The sequence below is a fragment of the Xyrauchen texanus genome, chromosome 24 (assembly GCF_025860055.1).
Source record: "Xyrauchen texanus isolate HMW12.3.18 chromosome 24, RBS_HiC_50CHRs, whole genome shotgun sequence".
Classification (NCBI taxonomy): domain Eukaryota; kingdom Metazoa; phylum Chordata; class Actinopteri; order Cypriniformes; family Catostomidae; genus Xyrauchen; species Xyrauchen texanus.
In genome coordinates this window covers 42,754,172-42,759,861 of record NC_068299.1, presented here as the reverse complement: position 1 = coordinate 42,759,861, position 5,690 = coordinate 42,754,172, and the positions used below count along the sequence as shown (strand labels likewise).

The following is a 5,690-nucleotide window of genomic DNA, read 5'->3' as shown; positions in this document are numbered from 1 at the left end:
GCATATTGAAATATTTTGTTATCTTTCCTACTTTCTTCAAAACCTATTCCTCTTATTTTGTCTTCTTGTTTTATGGCTAGACCTAGTGGTTCTGAAACTAGTGAATATAAAAGAGCTGACAGTGGACATCCTTGTCTTATGGATATTGTTATTTTAAAACACTGTGTTAAAAAACCATTACATTTTATTCTCGTTAATGCGCCTTTGTATAAAATTTGAATCCATTTAATAAAATTCTCTCCAAAACCAAAACTCTTTAAAATTTCAAATAGATATTCATGTTCCACCCTGTCAAAAGCTTTTTCAAAATCTAAACTGATTACATAGCCTTCTCTGTTTTTTTCTGTCATGTACCTCATCATGTCTTTTATGCTTATTGTTGTATCTGCTATGTCTTTCCCTTTTACACCGTATACTTGATTTGTTTTAATTATACTTGGCATTACTTCTTTTAATCTGTTGGCTAAGATTTTTGCTAGAATCTTTAAATCTGTATTAAGCATTGTAATTGGTCTATAGTTCTTTAAGTCTGCTTTTTCTCCTTTTCTTTTATATATCAACTTCATTAAGCCCATTCCCATTCTTTGATTCATCTCTCCTTTCTTAAAAACCTCTTCATATACTTCTTTTAAAATGCTGGTTAAAAGATCTTTAAAATCTATATAAAATTCGCTCCCCAAACCATCCATACCTGGACTTTTCTTTTTATTTAATTCACTTATTGCTTTTTCTATCTCTTCCTCCCTTATATCTTGATCACATTCTTTTTTTGTCGTCTTCTCCTACTTTTGTTTCTATTTGCTTCAATAGTTCCACTTTTTCTTCTTCTTTTACTCCTTCTGTATTGAAAAGCTTTTCATAATATAATTTTATTTCTTTCAAAATATCCTCATTTTTTTTTACTACTTCTCCATTTTCTCCTTTTATTCCTTTTAATGTTTCTGCTTTCCCCTTTCTCCTTTCCAGATCAAAAAATAATTTTGTGCACTTCTCTCCTTCTACTATATACTTTGCTTTACTTCTCAACCTTGCACCTTCATATTTCTTTTCTTCCATTTCTTTTAATTTTTCCTCTATTTCTTTAATTTTCTGTATATCTTTTTCTTTCTCATTTAATTACTTTTTCAATTTTTCTCTTATTTCTCTTTCCTTATTCTTTTTACATTTCTGTATTAAACTGCAGTGTTTTATTGTACACTTTTTTACTAAATACTTCACGTTTTCCCAACATATCCTTTTGTCTTCCACATACATTCCATTTTCTTTTAATTTTTCAATAATTTCTTTTAACCTTAAAACGTAATTTTCATCCTTTAAAACCTCTGTGTTTAAAACCCATACTCCCGGCCCTCTTTTCACAGTACCCCAATCAATTTGCATATAAAGTGGTTTATGATCACTTAGGCTTGTTTCTTCGTACCTTATTCTTTCTGTAAAATCTTCTATATTCCTTGTACATAAAACCAAATCTATTCTTGTTTTACACATAAAATTCTTGACTATTTGCCTCCTTGAGTATTCTTTTTTCTTTTCATTTCTTTCTCTCCATATATCAATCATGTTATTTTCTTCCATCAGTAATTTCAACTCTTTTCTTCCTGTGTCAGTTTTAAAAACCATTCCCTCAGCCATATCCAATTTATTAAATACTGTATTAAAATCTCCCATAATAATAATATCATTGTACTTCTTTAAAAACTCCCTAAATACATTAAAATACTCTCTCTTTTTCTTCTCTTCTGTTGGTGCATGTACATTGACCACAATTACTTTCTTCTCTTCATATTCTATTTCAACTACTATACATTTTCCAACTTTATCTTTATACACTACTTTACATGTTATATCTCTGTTTTCTTTTATTAAAACTGCTACTCCTCTGCCAATCCTATCATCACCATTGTTATATAAAATTTCCCCATTCCATCTTTTCCTTATTTCACTTACATAGCTTTCTCTCCAGTTAGTTTCTTGTAAAACAATCACATCTTCACTTTTACACATTTCTATCACTTTTTCAAATTTTCTTACATCTAAAAGTCCTCTGGCATTAAAAGTAACAATTCTTAAAATCATAAAACAGAGAAAAGCATGCACAACACCCATTTTTTCAGGCCATCTCCTCCAAGTCCTTTAGCAGCTCATACCTATTTACATTTTTAGATTAATCTTTTTTAAGGACTCTTTTCCTGGCTACTTCCAAGCTTGGTATTGCTTTTAACGATCTTCTTCTTTTGGTTAATTTCACTGCTTTATCCTCCTTTTCTTTCCCCACTTCATTTTCATTTCCAGCACTTTGTTCTCTATTCCTTTGTTGTTTTTGCTCTGCTCTGTCCGATACACTTTCCAAGCTATCAGTAATGTCTATTTGTGTCCAAATTTCTCCCTCCTGTTGTGTTTGCACAATCTGTTTATTACATTCCCTCTCTGTTCTCCATTGTCTTTGTTTTCTGTTGTTTCACTGACGTGCTTTCCTCTTGTTTCTTCCTCTTGCTCCTTCTCGCTATCTCCTTCATGCATCTGCCCATTCACTTGCTCCTCTTTTTCCTCCTCACTCTCTATACAACATACACACTTATTTAAAAATTCTCTGCAATCTGGGCACTTTACTGCAATGCAATCTCTTGCTAAGTGTCCCCTCTCCCCACATTTATAGCACTTAAACTTGGGGCAATCCTTCACCACATGATCCGGGCTCATGCACAGCTGACAGGTTTTCACCTGATGACTGTGCATCACCTGGAAATATTGCAGTCCCTCTGCTGTTTCCATTTTAGTGCTGTAATGGAGGGAAATCACTTCTCTTGGAAACCTTGCCTTTAAAAATCTTGTTCCGTCCTCAATGTTTGTGCCCGATACATTCTTCTTTTAATTTTAGAGATGGGGATTAATTTATTTAAAACATCCTCATCATCAATGTAAACGGGCAGATGCATGAAAGATACAACATATTCCCTATTTTGTAGTCTTTTTACTTCACAGTTCATACCTTTGATTGTCAGTCCATCCATTAAATCCTCTGTATCCTTCTCACATTCCAGAGTCACCTCGTATTCCTTTGAATATTTAGGTCTCACCGCTAGAATCTTCCCCTCTCCAATTTTCTCTGTCACCGCTTTAATTATGTCCTCTGCTCTCCCAAGTCCACTGTCACCGTTGCTTCTTTCATGTATACTCTTTTGACATTTTCTTTCTTGGTTTCTTTTTCTTTTCCAGTACCATCCTGTTGTCGCTTATCCAATCCATCATCATTTCCCCGTCGTATTTTTCCTGCCAATGCTGTGTCCGATGCCGTTAATCCATTCATTTAAAAAAATCACAAAAAGAGTTTAAACTCCCCCCAGACAGCAAGTGCTGCTGGGAGGAATTAAACAAACAAAAAATAAAAAATAAATAAAAATAAAAAAATACTAAATGATAATAATAAAAACTGATTTAAACACAAAACAAAAATAAACACACCGAGTGTTTGGTGAGCCTCTCTCACCAACTTCTCACTCCAAACTGCCAACTCACTTCCTGTTTGATCTATAGCGCCCTCAGGGTGGTATGGCCGTAAGCGAGAGCTGAGGCTACCAGCAGGCCATTTAAAGCAAGCGCACTGCACGCATCCTTACGCTGCTCTCCCATCATTAAAATATGTCTTGTACTGCAGCTCTAAAAAAGTCTCAACAGGCCCTTTCCTCTCAGACATTGTCTATTTTTATTTATTTCTCTTTTTGAAAAGGTAAGTACCTCCTCTCTATTCATTCAATTTCACAGGAGTCGTCCACAATACCTTTTTCTGCATAACTGTGTCATAGCATCCATGTGGTTTGCTAAAAGAGGGCATACTCAGCTGCACAATTATATGCTTAACAGGTAATAATAAGCCAGTGGCCAAACAAAACTCTTCTCTACTTAAAAAATGACCTCAGGATGCTTTCTTTCGGATGTGTCCACCAAATTTTGGAAGCACTGCACTTTGTTTGTACTTTCCTACTCTGTATGTTGCAATCAAGAAAGAACAAAAAAAAAACCCTCTACTGCTTTCTGTAGGAAGCAAGATAAATGAGCAGGCTGTCCTTTGCCACAGAGAAAGCTAAATGAAAGAACATCAATCAAACAACCAATTTCCAAGGATAAATAAATAAATCCCAGTTGAGCCAGCAGGGAGTATATGAGTTAAAATGAACAAGGAAAAGCTTACAGCACCTGGTATTCCCAGGAAGTCTCCCATCCAAGTAATAACCAGGCCCAACCCTGCTTGGCTTCCAAAATCAGACGAGTTCGGGCCTACACAGGGTGGTATGGCCATAAGCAAGAGCTGCGGCTACCAGTAGGCCATTTAAAGCAAGCGCACTGCACGCATCCTTACGCTGCTCTCCCATCATTAAAATATGTCTTGTACTGCAGCTCTAAAAAAGAGACAACAGGCCCTTTCCTCTCAGATATTGTCTATTTTTATTTATTTCTCTCTTTGAAAAGGTAAGTGCCCCCTCTCTATTCATTCAATTTCACAGGAGTCGTCCACAATACCTTTTTCTGCATACCTGTGTCACAGCTTCCATGTGGTTTGCTAAAAGAGGGCATACTCAGCTGCACAATTATATGCTTAACACATAATAATAAGCCAGTGGCCAAAGAAAACTCTTCTCTACTTAAAAAATGACCTCAGGACGCTTTCTTTCGGATGTGTCCACCAAATTTTGGAAGCACTGCACTTTGTTTGTTCTTTCCTACTCTGTATGTTGCAGTCAAGAAAGAGCAAAAAAAACAAACCCTCTACTGCTTTCTGTAGGAGGCAAGATAAATGAGCAGGCTGTCCTTTGCCACAGAGAAAGCTAACTGAAAGAAAATCAATCAAACAACCAATTTCCAAGGATAAATAAATAAATCCCAGTTGAGCCAGGGGGGAGTGTATGAGTTAAAACAAACAAGGAAAAGCAAAAGCTTACAGCACCTGGTATTCCCAGGAAGCCTCCCATCAAAGTACTAACCAGGCCCAGCCCTGCTTGGCTTCTGAGATCAGATGATTTTTTTTTTATTATTATTATTTATTTATTTTATTTTTTACATTTTAAAGTATTTTCACAAATTCACAAAAATATTACATAATATAAGATAACATTCTTTATATTCATATATTTTAGAACACTTTTTCAATCAGGCAATTCCATTTTAAAACCATTAACATTAATTTCCATGTATGGAATGTTTCTTGCAATTAGTCTTTGAAAAAGTTCAATTTTCCCTTCCATACAAAAGTATTCATATAAAACCTTAAAATTCTCCCTTAATTTCTTTTTCTAAAAGTTCCAAAGTCCAATTATTGTTCCTTTTTTCTTTTCACAAATCCTATTAAAACCAAATAGCCAAATTCTATTCCAATCTTCTTCAGACTGAATGACTTCTGTTTGATCTTTCATTAGGTCCCTCATTATGCATTTCATTTTTACAAATAAATATTGCAGTTGTGAACACAGTAAAAACAGATGTAAAATACCTTCATCTTTTTCCTTATATACTTTACAGATTGCATTTCCCACCATCCCAATTTTACACAGCCTCATTTCTGTAAAAATGATCAATCCTTGGATCCATATATTTCCATCTTAAGCTCCCCCATACCCTTTCTTCTTCTATATTTGGAAATATTCTTACCCATAATTTATTGGATATTGGTTTGACAAAAACATAGTCTCTAAAAT

At 34.6% G+C, this 5,690-nt stretch overlaps 1 pseudogene; it reads right to left on the bottom strand.

Annotated features, from left to right (window-relative positions):
* Positions 1-4,182: 4,182 nt before the first annotated feature.
* LOC127618316 (uncharacterized) lies at positions 4,183-4,301 on the bottom strand (annotated as a pseudogene).
* Positions 4,302-5,690: the final 1,389 nt, after the last annotated feature.